General features: G+C 36.7%; 1 protein-coding gene and 1 long non-coding RNA gene across 2 annotated transcripts in view; both read left to right on the top strand.

Moving 5' to 3' along the window:
• The window catches only part of LOC111940716 (uncharacterized), a 57,464-nt gene extending 52,526 nt beyond the window's left edge, over positions 1-4,938 (top strand). The window contains exons 5-6 of the long non-coding RNA XR_015280690.1: positions 2,771-2,863; positions 2,964-4,938. This is a non-coding gene — a long non-coding RNA (uncharacterized LOC111940716). The remainder of the gene's footprint in view (positions 1-2,770; positions 2,864-2,963) is intronic.
• LOC147648094 (uncharacterized) overlaps positions 1-22,443 on the top strand; it is a 349,059-nt gene that overhangs the window by 300,751 nt on the left and 25,865 nt on the right. The window lies entirely within an intron of this gene.

Here is a 22,443-nt window from a genome sequence, read left to right as displayed (position 1 = left end):
ATAGAAGAGAGAATATATTTGATTTGTTGGGCTTTTAAACAATATGAAATCAAAAGAAGTGATGGCCATAGAAGAAAATGGTTATATTAAAAATAAGTGCTCTCATCTTCTCAAAGAACATTCTTACAAGATTTTCTTTGGTAGGTAAAAACCACCCTAATTCTGCCATATTTTTGCACATTTATCATGCCACCTGACAGTAGTAGCTTTCCAAACTGTGTGACTTCATTCAGTTTTTCTGTTGGAAATGTCCCTGCCTTATGCTCTTTCCTGAATCATGCCTGAAAGTTGCTTGTGAAAGTGGTTTTTTTTTGTAAACCATATAAATGACTGTTAAAAGTGACCCAGTGCCCAGGAACATACTATCACAACAATTTAACAATACAGGTATAGCAAAAGCCATTACAGTAATTAACTCATTTCTTATCATTTTCTCCAAATTAAAGCAACCAGAAGAAAAAAGATATAATACAGGGTTCAAATAGCTTCAGTCAAGAGCAATGGTTAATAGGAAAATTTTGTAAAATTGATATGCCTAGAAGAAAAGGGTTCTGGAACTTTCTTCGTTTTATTGAATAGGCAAAGAAGAAAATTCCATGAATGTTGTAAGCCAGAGACTCATAGCCTCCTAATCTTCAGACTGTGTAACTCTGTGAGGATTAATGGAGTTTTAGTCATCTTCAGCATTCCAGCATATCTGTCTCTTTGAAATATGCAACATAAATAAGCCTGAAGGCTATTCCAAATTGCATCAGCCAGGTAATTGTCTAAAATATTAATTTATAATTGAGTATTCCTAGTTAGATTCTTACTATTATTTAACCAATCAGAACCTTCTTTGTAGTGAGGAAAAAGAAAAGAAAAAAATAGTTTCATAATCAACTAGGAATCTATCAATAAATACAACAATTTTGGAATTGTTAAACTAGTGGTGAAGGTTGTTCACATCAGTGGCAACTTGTTGCAACAGCTTATCCATTGACAAGCCCAGGAGATTTTTGAAGCAATATTACTCTGCATTTAAAAAAACCCCACAAAACAAAACAAAACACGAAACAAAACAAAACACACCCAAAAAGTCCCCCTCACAATCTTCAGTACTACTAAGGAGGAAGATGTAACTAGATTCTTCATTTTCTAAATTTCCATGCTATCATGACCTTCAAAATGACAGACAAGTCTGAAGTCTATTTAATTCACCACCATTTGACATGCTGAGTCCTTGTTTACTGACAGGAATTCTTCAGCTATCTACATATAAGATATAGTGAATTGAAAAGATTATAGAAGCTAATCTTTTCATAGGTAAGCTAACAGATAAAGAGTAAAACACAGAGCAAAAAGCTCTCAGAAGCAGATACAATATCAGTTGCCAAGAATGAAGGATCTCCTGAGATTCCATGTGTTAAGTATTACCCGGACTTGTGCTACTGCTTGTAAAGTTACATTATAAACATTAGTAGACTACATATATACAAAGAGGATTCATTGGGGAAATAATGTAAATATTGAAGCAACATTTTTTTAATCTTTACTTAGACAAAATTCACAATTACATTAGTGGGAATGAACATACAGGTGTATTTAAGGCCTGAGGATAAAGATTATCTGTCCAGATGTGTGGGAAACTTACTTTCAACACAGCTTACATTAAAAGAGAAAGCAAGCAGGTAGATCTGATTAGGAAAGAAACCTTCATCAAGTCACAACAAAAAGTTGGTAAAGCGGGAGAGTTTGTTAAAGTGACATCTAAAACTAAAAAAATAAGCCGGGCAGAATCTCAGTTAGTCGCAGGAATACATCTATGCTGTCATATATACTTCACCCTCAGATAATAAAGATAACATAGCTTCTCCCATGTTAACTTCTTCTGTATGATGATTTAACTGAGAACTGCATATTCAAGGTAGAGAAAAAACAGCAGGAAAACAAAGTTGCTGGATGAAATATAAGCAGGCAGTGAGTGCTCTTAGATCACAGTAACCCGACAGAAGAGTTAACAAAATTCTGTTAGGACAAAAAATGATTTCATGATTGGCACAAAGTGTACTTACTTAAATCACATTGTCCTTCAACCTGCTTGGAAGTATTTATTAAAAGTACAAACTGAGAAATACAAAACTTGTGTGAATTGACAGCTTGGAGAGTCTAAAAATCAACCCAGTCTACCCAGAACTATAATACACTTGATTTGTTCATACTGCAGTGCTTCCTGCAACTCTGTCCTGGAATCTTCAAGGAATGGTAGAGGTCTGATTTTTGTCAGAACTTCATTTAAAGGTTTATTTTAATGCACTTAAGTTTCTCTTTTTCCTTCATTGAATTGTAGTAGCACAATTACTTCAGAAAGAAATCCTTCCTTTTTATTCAAAAAGACTCACAGAATTCTTTGTTAATTGAGAGATTGAATTGATTGGTCATTCTTTGGGGTTGAATAATTAGATAAAATGATTATTTAACAGTGTAGGGAACAATCCTTTACTGGTCCCTTGAGGGACAGACTAGGTGACCTAATTGGTGTTTTGCATTTCTCTCTTCTCAGTTTTAACATAGCTCTGCAAGACTACAAAACCTAATGAAATGTATTTGAAGTAAACAAATTAAAATTGGTCCTGTAGCCTTTCAATAGATCACATCTCATTATTAAAGGCATATTTCTGTCTTTAATATGCTTGAAAGTATGTTGTTTTTATTGAAGAAGATGTAGAAATTAAGGCTTTCTGTTCAAACAGTACAGAAATTCAATATACTGCAATTCTCTTCATTTCAGTGTACAAGACAGAAAACACAGCAGTGTTTGTCATAATCTGATGATGATGTTTATACATGCTTTATCCCCTAAGCTGAATGTGGAGTAGCCCAGGTAATGAGATTTAAAAAAAGTTGAAGATTTAAATTTTAAAAAAAATTTAAAAGTAGTATAAGCTTTTTCAGTAACAATATCCCTTCTCATTTGTTGTCAGTTTCCCCAGTCATCAGTCCACAGAAGGTAATTTCAAAATTCCAGTGATATAACAGTTCTCAAGAAAAGATAAACTAAAAATAGAAAATTAAGAGGTCAAAGACTGAGGACATATTTTCATACGTACAAGGAAGTACAAGGAAGTAAGAGCTCAATGTAAGGTAAAATTACCCCAGATTCTTCTAAATTTCCTCTGATGAAGTCAAATTCTCGCTGTTCTTTATTGAACAAGTTTCAGTAAAAATTGCTTAGTGTGAAAAGAGACATTAGCATCTTACACTTAACATAGTGAAGATATCACATTATTTTTTAAAAATATAAAATTTCTCTCAAAAATTATAAATTGTATTACTTAAAGTGAGAAAAGTCTCTCTTGAAATTTTTTTCTGAATCTGTATTCATTAACCACAGATGGACCTCAGGTTTCTCCTAACATAGAAAAAATGGGAAAAATATTCCTTTTTTGTTATGTCTGTATTGGTATTCACTGCTTGTCTCACCCTGAGCACATTAAACTGATTAGCTATGTTTATTAACATAATAGCTGCAGATCAGGACGCATGTTGAGAAACATTATATGTCTTATTTATAGGAATTATTCTTTGTGCACTGCCACAAGGACTCATAAAGTTAAAGCTTCTCAACTTCCTCTTCCATTATTTCAGCAGTATGAAGAATGTCATATTTGTAAACTGCTATCTGCTTCCCTGGAAGCTTTTAGAGCATTTTAGCAGTACTAATGGCATCTGATTCTCCCACCCTTTCATTTTAGTAAACAACAGAATAAAGAAAATAGACCGTCTGTAGTGAAATCATTCTATTTCAAATTTAGCTTTGAGCTTAATGAAGAAAAGGCAGATGTTTGGATTTAGCTCTGATTCATATAACAAATAGGGAGGAAGATGAATAGTTATCTACCTAGAGAAGCTTCATATTTTTTTCTCTTCCTTTAAGCTTGTAATGAAATGAATTTTTATATATAATGAAAATCTACAAAATTAAAGAGATTTTACATAAACATGAAGCCTATTAAGTAAAACTGTTCTTGTTTTCAGGCTATGTTATCCTGATACCTATGGTCCATCCATAACCTGGTCCATGCAAAACCTGTAAAAAGCCCCAGTTATTGGTATTGGTGCCATTTAAATAATTTAACAGAAATATAGTGAAAGTTTTTTAAAAATCTAAATTCAGAATTCTAAAATTTCCCTTTCAGAATGATTAATTTGCACTCTATCACCTTACTTGGAAGAAAGTTCTTTTCCATTTCTATTTTCAAGCATTATTTTTAAAAATTGCAACAGTAATACCTTAACTGTTACCTTTCCAAGAAGCATACCAATCTATGCACGTCACTGTCACAAATTTACAAACACAAAACCAAACTTAAAGACAAACCCAAAATGTACAAAATGGACTATGAATACAGAGCTATATGCCCCTATATCCAAATAGAGTCAACATGTGAAATCTTGATAATTGAGTGAAAGTGTTGGTGTAACGTAGAGAGCAGTAATTTCTCAGAATACATACTTACTTGTGATTTAAGATTTAAGAAACCAAACGTTTTCCTATTGGTGATGGAGAGAGACAAGGACAACTGAGTAGTGATCAGAATCAGATTTTACTGTGGGCTGCATATGCTTATATACCACTCTAGGAAGATAGTAATTTTTTACTCCAATGATTGGGTTAAACATCATACAAACGTACAAGCTTATACATTTTTGTAACATCTCTTCTACTTGATTTAATCTTCTCTGTCTCCAGACTGATTCAATCCTCTTGCAATCTTCAAAGCTTTGTTTGTTTTTGCCAAGGCATCCTGATTATCAAATCTCTTATGCTAATCAGTTCCAAAGTACTTTCTGACTTTGCCATATTTTTTGTCTTGAAATAAGCTCTAGATTCCCTTCTAAGAATAGGTTTTTGGTTGATGACAGCTTTATTCATTTAAAATAAAAATAAAAAAGAAAGCAAATGGCTCTCACAGCCTCAAGTAATTTCCCTCTGAAACAATTTGTTTCTAAGGAATCTAGTTTCACTTTCCTACAGCCTCAAATCTTGAAGTTTTCCTTCTGTATCAAAAATTCCTCACCACTCCTACTACATTTGCAGTAGCAACATATAAAGGATTGTAAGTCAGTTTAAAGACAAGATCAAAATTCAATTCTGTCCTATCTAACTGGAAAACTGATAAATTAAAAAATTAAATCAGTGGGGATAATTGCAATGAGTAAAACAAACTTGTAGGCAGCTGTTTTAAATAAAGGATTCTAGAGAGGTAGTGAATCACAAGCAAAATACCTCAGTAAAGTAACTTCTTTGAAAAAAGGGAAATGTCTATGTACAATCTTGCTGAATTTATGAAGTAATCTCCCATATATATTTCTGTGCCCTGTCTGAAAAGACATCTTTAGCAAAAGATACCAATGTAATGGACACCAAGGAAAATTATCAGGTTTTCCTTGTCTTGCGATGAAAATATGAGAATTAAGCTTTGTTCATCCTCAGGAAGAAAGTATTGACAATGGGAAAGGAGCAGACTAATAGGAAAGGCAAAAGCTTGTTCTCTATGGTGGTGAAGGTATTTTCATAATGAAATTTAGGCTGGCCATTAACAAAGACCTTCTGTCAGCTAGAGCTGCAAATTATTTTTTCATATCTCCTAAAAGACAGCAGCCTTTGCATTTGTATTTCTTCATAAAAAAAGCTAAAGATAACATGTCTCCTCTCTCCAGCTGACAATATCCATCTTGCTTCAGAAAAGGACAGATTAGGCAGCTCTTGAGAACCCTGTCAGCATGTTTTTATGTATCTTCATCATCCCTGGTAGTGTGAGCAGTAGATGGCCAGAGCGCTATACGGAGAATGCCAAAGCAGTTTACTATCTTTTGTTCCCCTAGATATTTCCAAAATCACCTCGGAAAAAAAAGTCTACTTTCATTTATATTATTTTTAAAAAATTGTCATGACTCACTTTCCATTTTATAACGTGTGTATGTGCAGTCATAGGAAAGAATGGTCAAGGGAAGATACAAAGCTGATCCATAAAGACATCAACATTTTTCCCTCATGGATCTGGGGAGATTATGATGGCCGTTGTGAATTTCTGTCAAGCTGGCACTGCTCTTTCCCCATCCCCTTTTGCCAGACACCACTCAGGCACAGAGAGAGAACAAGATGAGGACAAAACCACAGCAATATAGCTGCTGTTTGCCTGTGTCAGCTGGAAAGCATGTTGAGTCCAGATCATGACAGGGACAGGAGAGTACTCTGCCTGCTCCCAGCTTGGCTCCTGCTGTCTCTGCTTAGAAAGCAGCCTGCCCAGCAGGAAAACTCCGGCCCTGCAGACAAGCATGCCATCAATAAATACACTGGTTGCAATTTAGAATGTTGCACAGAGTAACTTGTTCTATGGCATTAAAAACACTAGGCCACATCCACAGCTGGTGTAGCTCAGTAGTCTCCTTGTTTTAAATAGATCAGAGCTGATTTATGTCAGCTGAATGTCCAATTCACACAATATTGTTTGTTTTGATCTTTGGATTTTTGCAGCATTACTAAGGCTAGAGCTCTGAAGCAAAGCTGAAATTTTAAAGCTGTTATCCTCATTCTTTTAACAAAAAGCTTTTCTGGTTCAGAATGCGTGTATAAATATGCCGGATTCACAGGTTTAAACTTACACCCTACTGTGCATGTTTTTAGTCTGTGCAAACTTTTTTCTTTAAGTTATCTTTTTCATGAGTTTGCTTCCTCAAATCTTTGTCTTATTTAAACCTTTAATCATTTAAAATGTAACTGATCTTGTACATTAAAGATACCAACAGGTATCTCAACACATTAATTCCATTTTTACACAGAATTTATCTATTTATCATTTGAGACTATTAATCTAAATTAGATATGAAAGAAGGAAAAAAATATTCTGTTAGCAAAATTACTGTGACCAGGGAAAGTTGAAGAAAAGTATAATCTCTCTAAGTCATTGAATTTTGACTGATATAAAAGTGAAGAGAAAATTTCTGACTACTGTTTACACGCAAACTGCAAGTAATATACATTAGCAAGATTGGCTTTTGACCCAATAAACTGGAAACTAAATTGCATTGGTACCTGTGCACAATAGGAATGATACTGTGACAAACTGAAAGAGTTTGTAAGTATTAAAAATACTTACAAACACTAAACACAGAAAGAGCTTCTAAATCAGAAATATTCCTAGGTCAATGTCAGCTAATATAACTTGATATAAATGAAGAATGAGAGTGTTGCAAAAACCACCAGATGAGCTAAAAGCAGTAAAAACAGCTTTACACAGATTTCATTTTCAGTTGTGCACAGATGGAGCAACACGGTTCTCTAAAGAGTTCATGAATCTCAATGCTCTCTTCTTGTTGCACCAAAGTCCTAATTTAGATCTCTGGCAAACTGTCTCTTTGCTATATTTATTTCCAACTCATTATAAGTAGTACTTTTACCGTCATCCCAACGACAAAACTACTGGTTATATCAGTGTTATGACTTGCAAGTTTTCAGAGACTGTTAGAAATGCACCCACATTCTGAAGCAGTGGAGAACAAGAATCCAATTAAAGTCTTTATAAAGCAAATTTCAAGAACAAATCTCAAGTTTTCACAGTGTTGAGCACCTGTCTTTCTAAATGTTGATCTCAACAGCAAGTGGAAGTACCTCAGGAAGCAAGAGAGTCATGCCAGTGACAGCAGTATACATGCAGACAGGCTGGGAGCTGAAACATGGCTTAGGAGCATCAGGTCACTCTCTTGAGACCAGAAAACAAGAGTTCTGGGCTGTTAAGATTTCAAAAATGTATTGTTTTTTCCTCTCCTTGTTTAGTTATAAATAGAAAAAGAGTTGGTTAGAGTTACTAGCAAAAATTGTATGGTGCACTGGTAAAGTCACTTTACTAGAATAGTTGTCTCTTCATTTGTGTTATTTGTGCATTCTTGCACCTCACAAGTTGTCAATACTTTGCATTGGTTCTCAAATCTTAAATGGCTCCCATTTTTCCATGCAGTTGATGCTTCAAGAAAAAGAATACCGACTCATGTATTTATCAGATAAATGAACAAGTAATGACTACTGGATGAGATGAAACTTTCCAAGTCTAATTGAAGATGACAGGAAACTACTTTGTGAATTTTCATTGTCACTTAAGGCACCAAGGAGAAAGTTAGCAACAAATACCAGTTTTACTTTGGAATGTAGACTTTTTTTTCTCCCTATTGAAAACAAAACTTTCCCAAGTATTGAAGGATGATGAACATCATCTAACGACCTTCAATAATGTATTGGGGTAGTTTCTAAAGTTATAATTATTCCAACTAGCTCTAAGAATTATAAAGGCTTATATGATTCTTATCTAAAATGCTGCAATTTCAAAAAAGATTGCAGATATTTTGTAGCTCTATATTCTAAACAGTACTTGACATTCCCAAAAGGCATGTGGATTTTTCTGCACATGCTAGAAGGGCTTTTTCTGCCAGTAGCATAGTTACTTTTTAAATATTTGGTATGCCCTACTCAGACAATATGACTCACAAATACAACTCTTTTAACACTGTCCATTCTTTTATAGTGATTTGCAAAACATATGCCCAGTTTGACTTCAACAGTGACAAATTATGTACATTTCTTGGCCCATGGGGATAGATTTTAGGTATATGCTTTATACACTTGTTAACTTCTCTGGCCAGTATGAAATATTGTTTATTACTAGATACCTGGGCCTTGCAACACATACAGTAACTGCTGAGGATGCTGAGTTTGCAAGAATATCCCCATGATGTAATATTTTACGGTGCTGAAAAATAAGTTAGCTGTGAAGAAAACCTGAAACTTCACAAGTTTTTGAAAACACCAGGTATACAGATGTGTCTTCTATACTTTAAACTCCACTACAGTGTAGATACCCTTCAAAAGAAATCAGCAAGAAAAAGTGACTAAAACTGCAGAAAATTTGATGGGCTATGCTATTAAATTATTTAGAAAAAAAATACTCAGATGGTTCTCAAAATGTGACAAATAGAAAGGGACATTACAAGATGTGCATAAATTAAAGGACAAATTGTGCACATAGACTCACTCCTGGTCTCGGGTCCTAAGCCTGTGTGATACACAAACATTAACTGTTCCTATGTGTTGGCTATCTCCCTGTGAAGTGGGGAAGAGCACAAAATAAAAACCCAAACCATATTCTTTTCAAGACATTTTGTCAGTCTCAAGCAATTTTTGGAAGGATAAGGAATATGACAATTTTTGCACTGAGGAAGAAAAAAAGGTGCTGTAAGCTAACCTGAGCATTTGAAAGGGGAAGGAATAGAAGTGTGTTGGTGTATTTGGGATGTTAATTCAAACCTGTGTTGCTATGAAATAGAGTCTACAGAATATCAGCTGGAGGACTACCTTATAACCATGCAAAATCCAGAGATGGTAAAAACAAAAGAAGACTGCTGAAAAGTTTCTTCTGACAAGCCTGTTGTTAGACAATAGATCAACATTTCTGAAAAAATAAAGTGAGTTCCACATTCACTCAGATAATTTATTTGTTGCTTTTTGAGGCTGTGCTCTGTTGTCCTTTATTCATCTGTCCAATGTAACTTTCTAATCACGAAATCACAGAATCACAGAATGACTAGGTTGGGAAGAGACCTTCAAGATCATCGAGTCCAACCCAGTGCTAACACTACAACTAAATCATGGCACCAAGTGCCACATCCAATCTTTTTTAAACACATCCAGAGACAGTGACTCCACCACCTCCCCAGGCAAACTATTCTAGTACTTTATCACTCTTTCCATAAAAAACCTTTTCCTAATATCCAGCCCATATTTCCCTTGGTACAGCTTAAGTCTGTGTCTTCTCGTTCTGTCAGTGGTTGCCTAGGAGAACAGACCAAACCCCACCTGACTACAGACACCTTTTGGGAAGTTGTAGAGAGTGATGAGGTCACCTCTGAGTCTCCTTTTCTCCAGGCTAGACAACTCCAGCTCCCTCAGCCTTTCCTCACAGGGTTTGTGTTCCCAGCCCCTCACCAGCCTCGTTGCCTCCTCTGGACGTGCTCAAGCGTCTCAATGTCCTTCCTGAACTGAGGGCCCAGAACTGGACACAGCTCTCCAGGTGTGACCTCACCAGTGCCGAGTGCAGGGGAAGAATGAGCTCCCTGCTCCTGCTGGCCACACTATTCCTGACACAGGCCAGGATGCCATGGGCCTTCTTGGCCACCAGGGCACAGGGCTGGCTCATGTTCAGCTGCTGTCACCAGTGCCCCCAGCTCCCTTTCTGCCTGGGCACTGTCCAGCCACACCATCCCCAGCCTTTAGTGTTGCATGGGGTTATTGTGGCCAAATTGCAGGACTTAGCACTTGGACTTATTAAACTTCATCCCACTGGACTTTGCCCATTCATCTAAACTTTCCATGTCCCTCTGCAGAGCCCTCCTCCCTTCCAACAGATGGACACATGCTCCCAGCTCAGTGTTATCTGCAAATTTACTAATGAAGGACTCAATACCTCATCCATGCCATCAATAAAAATATTGAACAGGACTGGCCCCAGCACAGACCCCTGAGGGACACCACTGGTGACTGGCCCCCAGCTGGATGCAGCCCCACTCACCACCACTCTCTGGTGCCATCCAGCCAGTTCTGAACCCAGCACAGAGTGCTCCTGTCCAAGCCGTGGGCTGCCAGCTTCTCCAGGAGTGTGCTGTGGGAGACAGTGTCAAAGGCCTTGCTGAAGTCCAAATAGACACATCCACAGCCTTTCCTGCATCCACCAGGTAGGTCACCTGGTCCTAAAAAGAGACCAGGATGGTCACACATGACCCACCTCTCCTAAACCCATGCTGGCTGGGTCTGCTGCCTTGGCCATCCTGTAAGTGCTGCATGATGACACTCAGTATAAACTGCTCCATGACCTCACTGGGTACTGAGGTCAGACTGACTGGCCTATAATTACCAGGATCTTCCTTCCCACCCTTTTTGTGAGTGGGTGTCACACTGGCCAGCTTCCAGTCATCTGGAACCTCACCAGTGAGCCAGGACTGTTAGCAAATGATGGAGAGTGGCTTTACAAGTTCATCTGACAGCTCTCTCATCACTCTGGGATGGATCCCATCTGGGCCCACAGATTTATGAACATCCAAGTGGCACAGAAGTTCTCTGACTGCCTTTTCCTGGATAACAGGGGGATCATTCTGCTCCCTGCCACCATCTACCAATCCAGGTGGACAGCTGTCCTGAGGACAAGCTGCTTTCCCACTAAAGACTGAGGTAAAGGAGGCATTAAGCATGTCTGCCTTCTCCTTAACTAAGCTCTGTCCTGCATCCACTAGAGAACAAAGGTTGGTTTTACCCTTCCTTTGGCCATTAATATATTTGTAAAAAAAGATTTATTATCCTTTATAAAAGTTACCAATTTAGGTTCAAACTGAGCTTTGGCCTCTCTAACATTTTTCCTGCAAGTCCTAGCAACCCCCTTGAATAGCTCCTGAGAGGCCTCACCATCCTTCCAAAGATCAAACATCCTCTTTTTATTCCTAAGTTCCTTTAAAACCTCCTTGCCCATCCAGGCTGGACGTTTGCCTCATTGACTCATCTTTCAGCACACAGGGACAGTCTGTTCCTGTGCCCTCAAGATCTCTGTTTTGAAGCATTCCCACTTTACCTAGACTCCTTTATTTTAAAGGGCTGTTTCCCAAGGAACTCTCTGAATACGCTTCCTAAATAGGCCAAAGTCTGCCCTCTGGAAGCCCAGTGTAAGAGTCTAATTGATGTTCCTCCTGATTTCACCAAATATCAAGAACTCTATAATTTCATGATCAATGTGCCCCTAGTGGTCTCCAACCACCACATCTCCCACCAGCCCATCTCTGTTTGCAAACGACAGATCTAACATAGCCCCTCCCCTGGTGGGTTCACCCACCAGATGTGACAAAAACTTGCTCCACATATTGCTGGTGACAGAAACACTTTGCAGAAATTGGAGTTCCTACAGGTCAGCAGTAGCAATGTAATTTTTAATTACTGCTCTGTTTAACAGGTATTAATAAATTACATTTAAATGGAAGAAAGATAGTAAGTCAATAGTTCATTCTACACTATTAGTGTCTGGTTCTCTAAAAGCAAGCAGCATAGCTTGCACTCATAGGCAGCACTTCAAATGAACACCACCTGCAATGACATAATTATCTTCCATTACTCTCACAATTGGTATTAATAAATAATCTTATAAACATTAAAATTTATGTATAGAAATAGGTAAGTAGATCATAGCACCAGCAAAAGGCTGACCATCAAGTGTTTTTACACATCTCTCCATAGTCATTATGTTTTTAATGGATTTAAAATGGATTTATGTTTTTAAAAGAACTCTCACCCTAAAAGCTATTTTATTTATGGATTTGCACAAAAACAGGGAACCACTAGAATAGCCTACAATCAGCTACCAAAGATGCTTCTGTGTAACCAGTCACTCAGCCCAGCAGAGAAATTACAGCATAAGTGTAGATTTGTTCATAGCTAGGAATGTCCCACCAGTAACTGCTGTGAATGCTGGATTTGCATAGCTAGCAAATGCTAACTTTTAACCTGGTGTTTTGGGCCAGCAAGAGTCCTATATAAAAAATACAAAGTTTATTTAAATTTTCACAGAATTAAATGGAGAAGAAGAAAAAGTCTGTTAGGGCTGCTGTCACCTAAAGGTCTTGATTCTGCAAAGAGATAAACTCATAATTAATTTTAAGTCCCATTGATTTCTGCAAGATCAGCTGATTTATGGAGCTCAGTGTCTTCCATGTTTTTTATCACCTTATATCATTTATTTAAACCTGCATAAAATATTTCTCACTAAAACAGTTCTCATCTGACAATGTCAAAAAATTATTCCAAATACCATTGAACAGCAAGCCTTGCTTATCTACAGAATACTATTCCATATGGAAAATTAATCCCAAGTACTGTTTAATGTGTGACAAAAGCTCTATTTTTTAAGACGACTAGATTCTTAATCTATTATTTCTATTTTCCATAAGAGGTCATGCTAATATATTTTGAAAGAAAAGCTATTTAACATTCTTCATTCCCAAACTTTTTACACTTCCCATTTTCAGCCTAAGGCACTTCGGGACAGAGTGCTGAATTTATAGTACATTTTCATACAGTATTGTTTGGTTGTGTTTTTGGGTACTATTTCTATTCTCTGCTTTTCATTCTACTTGTCACAGATCTCATACTGCTATTTTCTTACATATCTCACTTTATGAGTTAATGACTTCAAATATATTTATAGTATAATAATAACATTTAAGATGCCTACTCTCTATTTTATCACACTGGTAAATGTAATTAGATTAAAAAAAAGGAGAGGAAAATAGTAGAGAAAGGAGAGGAGGGAAAAATAGTAGGGAAACGAGGGGAGGGGAGGGGTTAGAATCTCTGTTATTAGGATTACATTTCAACTAATGAAATATCTAAATGAAATCATCAGATAGGTGAAGGTCTAGCTAGGACCCAAATCACAGCCTTCAGTTTACTCATAAAAAAGAACAGTCCATAGTTTTTACTGTCTGTTCTGCTCCTGATGCCAGTGTTTCAACACTAAATAAATATGGACACCACTTTGGTTCCCTTACCATTCTCTTTCAGCAACACAGCAGATGTGGAGGACACAGAGACCCTCTGGATATTTCCCCTGCTCTGTGGGATAGTCCTTCTCATATCTAAACTAGAATCTGTTCTGTCCTCCTTTGTTAAACCTAAGCATCTTTATTCAGCTCAGTCCATTATTTATGACATCTAAGTGACCCATGACCTACAGTGTGTCTTGCATCTTATGCATTTTCCATAAGTAAATCACAACACCCTGACATGTTTCACATATCAGTATGCAAATTCTGTAGTAACAGAAGTCAAAATTGAAATGAAGGTTAAATCTTACATTTAATGTTACTGATGCAGACCTGGTTTTACTTCTTCAGTCCTACAGAAGTAGAGACATTTTTCCAATTTTTATTACCTTAGGCCTTAGATGAATACAAACATGAGTATTCTCACCTCAGTTCCATTAGTGTCAGGGCAACATGCAAATGTCTGAAGTACCATGAGCAGATAAGGTGGAGAGTGGGGGGGTTTTGCCAGAAAATTCTAGTATTTTATTCACAACATGAAAAGAGTCCAAAAGAACTGGCAAATTTTATCTTTCTTGAAAGAACCAGAATCAAATGAGACTCAGCTGTAAGAAACATTTTGGTCTGATGCTTACTCCCAGGGAAGGTGACATGACCCTTCATCCAGCATCAGCCAGTCCAAAACATACTGGTTGCTGTACTCCTGCCTCTGCTTTAGTTACAGCAAAAAGAGTAAAGACTGTACACAGGCACAGCTTTTGAATTGCATTCAAAAGAAATACACTGTGCACACAAGCAGAAAAGCAATGCTTGTTAAATGCTTGTAAAAGAAACACAGAACATTTGATGTTTTCTGGTTTAGGGCCTAAGGCATCAAATGGGAAAGTACAAGCACAGAAAGAAGTCCTAAATTAGTGAGATGGTGAATGACCTGGAGTTTGAACATGGGAGAACAAAACAGTATTAAACACTTGCTTTCATCTTCCTCCCTATCACCTTAGAGCTTGGTGAAGTTTATTGCCTGAATGTACTTCTTTTTTGTTTCTATTTTATTTTGTTTCTATTATATAAATTTTAAGTGGCATTAACTACTTTAGACTGTTTTCCACTTTCTTCCCATAGTTGCAATAGCAGACTTTGTTTTTCCTCCTATTTGGTTCTTTGTTTATGGAATTGTAAATAATTTTTCCCCAATATTCCAGACTTTCAAGGTCTCATGGTCTTTATCCATTTTATCTGCAGTTTCAGGAAGTTTTCATATGTGGTGAAAGCCATAGTCATGTTCAGTGAATGTCTGAGGCCAGCTCTTAGCATTTCAACAGTTTTGTGAAACCAGATTCCTCCAGTAATCTCACTTTCCGTACACACACAAGTGAAAAAGGACTTCAAAAATGTGCCAAGTAGCAAAGGTTTGCACAGGGCTGTCAGTTGTACAATAATATGCCTTAGTTAGTATGACTTAGCATACTTTGAAGACTGTGAAACAACCAACAATAAAAAAATTAAGGTGTGCAAGGAGAACTGCTCTAAATTTTTTATTTATAAGATTACTTTCTACCACTTAAAACACCCTACATGTCTTTATTTTCAACCACGTATCTTGAATAGTGAAGCATATAATCTATAAAGACAAGAGAGGAAAAAACCCAGAAACTTTGAGCTCTTACTAATATCCATATATTGTACTCATAAGGAATATGTGTTGCAGAGAAGGAATATAATAAAATAAGCATTTAACTGGAAATAAAATATAGAGAAAACACACATGGTGTTTCAAATTACCTCTGTTTGGCTACCAAAGCCATTAAACATGATTTACTAAAGATAGTTGCCCCCAAATATACTCTTTCCTCTATCATTATTCTAGAGGACAACCTTGTTTTTCATAAAGAGTAACAAAATTATATTGCAGTCTAGTTGGATAAGAAAAAGAGAAATTGTACTAAGTGACAGATGGTCTGTTGCTCTAGATTAAAATTCTCAGAGGGAATGAGAAGATGATTCCATCTTGTTAAAGAAAGCCAAATTACATCATACTGACCAATTGTACTGGACAGCAAAGCAGTCTCTGATTGGCCAGGGAACAGTCTGTCACTTGGCCAGAGCAAAAAGCCTGTCATTTAGAATATACTTGAAGCACTCATTACATTAATTTGTGTAAATAGATGAAGGGATGCACCTGTAATGCATTTTACTTTGAAGACAGGTGTGACAATAGGAAACGTGATTAGGCAAGTGGTATTGCTTTAGAGGACAGCTTCAGAAAGGAGAGGAAAGCATTAAAATAGGCAAAACGGTAATTTGAGAGGTAATTCAATTTTGTGAATGCTATATGACTTGTGAGGTTCCACATGGAATGCTGATGAGTATCCACAACAAGATTGAAAGGATGGGAGTGGAGTCACTTGCCTGTTTCTGTCCATCTTTTATTTTCGTCTTGCAAATTCAAAATGCATTCAGTTGTGAAGAGGCACGAGTACACTGAAATGTAATTTAATGCCTAAAATAATGTTCTACTGCTGTCTTTGTGTTAACATTGTCAGCCTTAATATTTCGTTCCTTCACATGAAGCAGTCCAAGCAATTCCTGGAGTCAGAATCAAGTTTCCATATTCTTTCTTGAATATCACAGAATTTTCATGAAGTCAAAGAATGCTTTATTTGAGAAAAAAAGGAAGCATGGGATAAGGCAAAAAGATTACAGATGGGGGAGTTGGAGGGGGAAAAAATAAGAAGAAACCACACACATTTCCATACACTGTATGGTAACACGGTGAATATTTGTTGTGCCGTGAACAGGGATGAGGGTGGAAAAAGTGTTAAGCAAGGCAGGGAAGGGCACGACATCACAGAGGAGAAAAACTGATTCTTTGAATTTAACAGTTAAGAGAAGTAAAAAGTGAGGAAATCTGTCCTCTCCCATCCATTCTCCCTTAATCACTGACAAGTTAACATACTATCTTTCACTGTTCACTGATTTGTATCTTTGTAACACTAGTTATGTAATTTTATTGTAATTAATTGACCAGAAATTTGTTATCTCATCAGTAATAATAGCTTTAAAATACAACCAGGAAAAACTTTCAATCTTTAACATATCAACTAATAAAATGAACAATCTGTACCTTTTACAAACTTAGTAAAGAAAGTGGATCTCAAAGACTGCTCATATGTAACTACAGATGCTAAGGATACATCTACACATGGAATAAGATGTTCCTTCAGTTACATCCCACATTAAACAGTTCTTGATTGATCAGATTCCAGCAACATCAGTCTGTCAAAATAACCAGGTCCTGCTGCTGTCAGACTGATCACAGGGTAATCTTAAACTTTAATGTGCATGTGGTTCTCAGACGAGGCACTGAACCTCCCACTTGTGTCGAATGCGGTGTCCAGTGGACTCAGCTCAACCCCCAAAACTCTTCTGTGGTTAGAAACTCCCTCTCCCTATTAGCTTCATGATTCTACAAATCCTGTGTACAGAGGCCAAACTTTCCTTATTTCCATAATTCATTTTTAGGGGTAACAAAATCTTGTGAGGACTATGTACTGACATGCCAAATTCAATCTACGACTTAGCTTCCTTGAATAGGTGTTTACAGTCCTGTCAAGCCCTAGGGGGAGAAGCATCACACAACTAGTGTACTGTAGTTTCCCTGTCCCCTAGGATTTGGCTAACTCAAATGCTATGCCTTACCACAAGACAGCATTCATGTAATACATTTCTTAGCAGAATCGCAGAACCACGTAAGTTAGAAGTGACTTCCAAAAGTTATCCACTTTGGTTCTAGTCAGAGCAGACTGTTCACTCATGTTCAGTCAAGTTCTGACAATCTGCAAGAATGGTTTTCCTAATCTCTCAGAGAAAAATCTCAGATTTTCACTGTGTTCATGCCAAATTGCTCAAGGTAAAGCAAATAAGCAGAATAATGACTGTTCTCGTTTGAAAGTGTTTTAGCTTCTGTTTACAAGAAAAGCAAGTACCTTTAATGTGCATATTTATTGTCAGTCCTTAATTTAGTATCCTCCACTGCTTAGCACCCTAAGACCCTTAGACTCTTCTACTTACTTTCATGCTGTTTCCAGTGTCAAGATATGCTGTAATCCTGTTACGCAGTGATGAGTTGGCCTGGATTAGATTTTGTTAATATGGGTATTTCTGAATACTAATACAGTGAGTTTCATCTGATGTGACCATATTCTGTGTTTTATCCACTCTTTCCTTGCAGCTGATGATTATAACAAAGGGGGGAAGGAGAAAAATAAATAAATAAATAAATAAAAATCCCCTTGCCTAAACAGTTCAGCTCTGCTTTCCACTTTTTGATACTTATTTTCGTACTTTTGCTTCATGCTTTTCCTGCTTGTTCTTTTAGAGAGGAATTGATGGGGGAAAGAGAGCTGTCACTTTTTCTCATCACTTGTGACTGCTGCCATACTGTACAAACAAGGAGAAGATGCCAGCCATCTTCTGCTTGCTGCCAGAACCCTCTAGATCTCTCTTTTTCCTGCTCTTTGTAATGGGAGCCATCCTGAACTGGACCATTCCTACTTGTTCAGCAACAGTTGATGGTAATTTTTGTGAGACAGGCTTGTAGGGAGCACTTCATGGCAGGAGTTCTTTTCAGTGGGTGGGAACCTGCTAGCAGTCACAGTTGTTATGTACATTTAGACGTTTTAGTCCAGTGGTAACTCTCCCACTTGCCATCCCCATTTCCCTTTTCACATTACCTCTCCTATCCTGACATACAAACTGCCTTTATTCCTTAGCAAGCACAGCACAGGAACTCTCTTGTACAGTAATTAGAATTGACAAAGAAATATCTGGTCCTATATATTTAATACCTGAGTGTAATGAACAGAAGGTATTGTATATGTTTGTATACACATCACGGTATTTTCATACATACCTATGGGTCCTTTTCCATCATTTGCTGAGAGTTTAGTTCTCTTAATTTTTTTTAAAGTACATTTAAAACATGTAACACTCCATATATTCCATATATCTTAAAAGGACAGAGTAATTTCAACTAATTTATAGGAAACTTTTCAATTTAAATCAGTTTAACAAATATGCAGAAATCCAGAAATCTTTGTCAATTATCAAGACCAAAGAGTTGCAATATATTTTTTATCCCAGATGGCCCAAAGAGTGCTCAGCAAATTCCATCTCCTTTGACACAGTTTCTGAGTGTATCTCACTGTCATAGCTCAGCCACTGGAAGGAAGAAATGGTGGCTGCTCATTCCAAGATCGGTGTTGATGCCTTGTGAGGCATGTAGAATGCCAGCTGGGACCATTCAGCTGAGTAATATCAATGAGCATCTTGCAGGATCCCATTTAGCCTTTCTAAATATGCACACTATCTGCTTGTATTGGTGTCAGGCAACTTGGAGGGGAAAGGAAGGAAGGGGAAGGGGAAGGGAAAGAGGAAGGGGAAGAGGAAAGAAAAGCTTTTGCATGGTGAATTATTAAATGCTAGATGAAGTTGTCTATGCCATTCAATGCACATTTAGCTATATCCACCTTTAATTGGAGCCAGCTGCAGAGACACTAGATCAGGTACCAAAACCAGCCCTGTTCATAGGCACAAAACACAAACTCGGTGAATGTCTTGAGTCTTTTTCAGACATTCCAGGAGCTGTATGTATAAGTCACACACAGTTTTGCACACCCTTATTTAGACACATGAGTAGTCAAGGCCAAACTCGTGAATGAAATGAATGAAATTTCTCAGGGAAGACATAGAGAGACAAGCATAAGTCTTAAAGTTAACAAAGTTTCCAGAACAGCTGTGGAGTTTGCATATCTGTGAGGTTCAGGATCATAAAAAAATCTAAAAAGCAGTCAGCAGATTTTCTAAAATTACTCAGAAAATCTCCTCTAAAACATACTTTTTCCCCACTCATGAAGGATAATATTGTCAAACATCTCTTATAACAGACTTCAATGACCTTGAAGATCTTCTCTCCCAAGAATAGATGTTTTAATAAAGAGTTCTAGAAGGAAAAAAATATTCCAGAAGGTGGAACTCTCATCAGTGTAGCAGACACCAAACTAACATTTATCATTGGACCATGAATTGCTTTGTCATAGCAAGATCTAGCTCCCAGAGCCTCCCAGCTGTACCTGCTGTACCTTCTATGAAAAACCTAAAAACAGCTCTTTCCCACAAGAAAAAAAATGGTTTGAAAAAAATTTGGAAAAAAAACCTTTAGAAATACCTTTTTTAATGGGCTAGTCTTGTTTTCTCAATGGCTCTATTGCTCTCAGTATGATTAACATTTCATATTAAAACAATTAAAATAAGGTAGTTGAGGCTGATAATTTGGAATGTTGCTTTTCAAATTGCTGTTTTCACTGCTTTAAAAACTGTCTCATATTCAGGGTTACTCTTCCTTCAATTACTAAGACTTTTTACGTTATCTTATTCGTGTTTTAATGAAAAGAATTATTCTAATCAACTCTGATGAACAGCACTCATAGTTTACAATTTTCATGATTAATCCAGCAATAAGATATTCCTATTCCATGTGGAATGACAATCCTTAGAAACAGTATTTTTAACAACAACAAAAAGTTTTGGAAAGGATGATTATATTTTATTGCATACAGAGAAATCACACTACTAGCTCTTATGCCAGATCAAGGAATAATTTTTTTATATTTCCAGGCATTATGTAAATATCACCTACAGCACACGAAAAATTATATGTCCACTCAAATATGGCTGTGGAGTTAAAAATAATAATAATAGATCCTTCTTTATCTGCCCACAGTAGTTGATCTATAATCCACTGCAATGGAAGGTGGCAGATTTCACAGGACAACAGGTTAGGGCTTTCAGGCTAATGTGTTCTTGTGCGTCAGAACAATGTGAAAGAACCAATGCAAATTCCTCAAGAAATATTCCACTAGCCATTTCAAAATGTTGTACATATTTCTGCTTCATAACACAACCTTTTGCCCTGTTCAATGCTTGTATTGTGAGCCCACAAACATTGCTGCACCAAGAAAAAACAATCCAAGAAACCAATTTAAGCAGTTTCTCAGCATCCTTCTCATTCTTTTCATGGAAGGTCGTCCTCACATTGCAGCTGTAGGCATTTATCTACTGGTGGTCTTGCCAAAACCTTTGCAAAAACTACTTAGTGGTTGGCTGTTGACTTGAAAAATGAAACTGATTGACAGCAATAGGTCAAATGTCAAAACAATTTAAATATATAGAAAAGCTGCGGTTGTTTTAAAATTACCACCATCACAGCATTGACCTTGAAAATAATGAAGCCTAACTGACAGGAGTTACATCACAGACATTTATGTCCACTAGGGCCTTTAGATTTCCCTCTGCTTCTGCCCAGTTTTGGGGGGAAAGTAGTACACAAGCATCACTGAAGGTATAACATGAGAGAATCAAGTGAAAAGAAGTTATTTCTTATACACTGATTGCATAAATACCATGCCATTGTAGCAGCATATCATGATACAGTATTCAGCTCAGCATCAATTAGATATGCCAAATATAACCAAGGCCTAAATGTTTCAAGGACTGTTAACACAGTCTTAAAATGAGATTTTTTTTTTATCATTTCCAAGTACTTGGTGCTTTTACACACCTTTCAAACCACCAGAATGTTTTGGTCTCAGAAACAAATATGACCCCAAATGTAAAACACTTCCTTACATCACAATTTGACTCTTAAGTTCATGTTTTCCATCCACTTCAAACTCTTTTTTATCCACTTCCCAAAACACATTCTAGTTCAAATCCCATTATAACTACCAGCATACTTAAAATTGTGTATTAAGCCTTACACATATAATAAAACAGATTTGACCAAGGTTTGACTAAGAAATAAATTTTCTATTAAATTCAATATATTATTTATAAATATTCTTTGTTATTCTTTGTCAGCTCTGAGAGAATCCAGTATTCTAGCTAAACTAAACACTGCTCCGTGAAACAATGACACCACAATAAATGAAAATCTGTTAAAAGAATATGCATGCTAGAACGAATTGCCATTCTTTATCAATAAGACTTTGCATTTAATAGGTTTCTAGTTTATCTTTAGTATAAATACTTAGACACTCTACACTTTAATTTAATGTGTAAATTGATTCTACTCTGTCTCACCACACCTAATGAGCATATTCAGTTCTTTGTCAATAGAAGCTAATGATTAAATGAAGAAAGGTAATCAGATTGAAATAAAGATAAGAGATATTTATTTTATACAAGACTGGAATGCATTATTGCCAATGCCCTTATCTGTAAAAGAAAAGTTAGATCCAGTCTCTTGTATCTTGTTTGATACCAACAGGCAAGGCCTTCAGGCAAGCATGGCTTCAAAGGCAATGCAAAGGTATTCACATATGTACTACTCAGTTTGTGAGACAAGACAACAGCTTTACTTTGTGTACAAATGCTCATTATACATCAAGGAAAGCAATCACATCCTGCCCCTCTTTCTGCAAATGATAACTATTTTTAGTGCTGAAAGTCCTTGAGAAATACACAGCAACAAAACAGAGGGAGCTTTACCCACTTTAACAGAGCTTTAATGTATATCTTCAAAAAATATAGAAAGTATAGAAACATAAACTTCTTAGGAATGTGAGTCAGAGAACTCAGAGACTTTGGATGTTTTCACTAGGGAATAAGCATGCAAATTAAAAGAATGCAGCAACAGAAATAATTTCTCTTATTTCCCATCTTTATGACTGACAAATCTGAATAGCAGATATTAACAAAATTCCACATTGAATCACACTGAAGACTGTGATTAGAGTATGGCTCATAATTTTTCGTACAAAGGGAGCTCATCTG

The sequence above is a fragment of the Cyanistes caeruleus genome, chromosome Z (assembly GCF_971803275.1).
Source record: "Cyanistes caeruleus chromosome Z, bCyaCae1.hap1.1, whole genome shotgun sequence".
In the NCBI taxonomy this organism is placed as follows: Eukaryota; Metazoa; Chordata; class Aves; order Passeriformes; family Paridae; genus Cyanistes; species Cyanistes caeruleus.
Note: the sequence above shows the minus strand (reverse complement) of the source record. Positions and strands in the feature narration are given on the sequence as shown.